Here is a 971-nt window from a genome sequence, read left to right on the forward strand (position 1 = left end):
ACTTTTCCACGAACTGCTTTTAAAAACAGATTACAGACAGGGGCTACGGCCTGACTGCTTCTTGGGGGAATTTTTCCTATTTTATCTCATTTCCCCCATCCTCCTTGTCCTTCCATCCTGCTCCCCTTCTCCAGTCTAGCCATAACGGTCTGTCCCCTTCCTCCCCTCTGGACTGCACGTCTCTGCCTGTCTCTCTCTCAGGATCCCAATCCTCCCATCCTTTCTGCTTCTCCCAGGCTTTCCTCGACGAAGCCTCTAGGCCTCCAGAATGAAGCTTTGCTGTCCGTCCAGGGACCACAGCATCAGTGGGCTTCGCTCAGACTCTGCACTTAACACACTCCCGGGTGCTTGCCACTCGCTGCTCGGCAGCAGCTCTGGTTACCTCCCCGCCACACACAGAGGATTCAGCCCTTATCCACACCACAGTTGGCCTCCTGGCAATCTGATATTGCGAGCAGCTATTCACATGATGTCCTCGAATGGGTTAGAAGTTACTAGAAGGCAGGGAGTCTGCCCTTTCTCCAAGGCCTAGCACAGGGCTCTGCCCATGGAGGGCAATCTGTGGACTTGGGACAGCCAGCCTAGAGGTTTCCTTTTGCTCCCTCACTCTAGCCTTTACGGAGCGCCCACATGGGCCTCAGCCCTGCCCAGGCACTGGGGATGCAGCAAGAACATGGCTCCCCAGAGCCTGCCCCCTAGAGTAGAAGGAGCAGACACTATAAACAAGTAGGCTGAGCGAAGGGGCAGTTGTGCTGGCTGCTAATGCCATGGAGAAAATAAAGTACAAAGGGCCACCACAGAATGACCAGTGGGGACGGCGCCCTTAGGTCTGGTTGTCCGAGGAGGCCTCTGTCAGTGTTTGAGACTCACCATGAGAGGACCTGGGCAAGGCTGCCGGGCAGAGCGAACAGCTCGAGCAAAGGCCCCACACAAGGACAGGCTTGGCCTGTGTCCCTGGCACGTGTCCTGCA

This window comes from Sciurus carolinensis, chromosome 9 (assembly GCF_902686445.1).
Source record: "Sciurus carolinensis chromosome 9, mSciCar1.2, whole genome shotgun sequence".
NCBI classification, from domain to species: domain Eukaryota; kingdom Metazoa; phylum Chordata; class Mammalia; order Rodentia; family Sciuridae; genus Sciurus; species Sciurus carolinensis.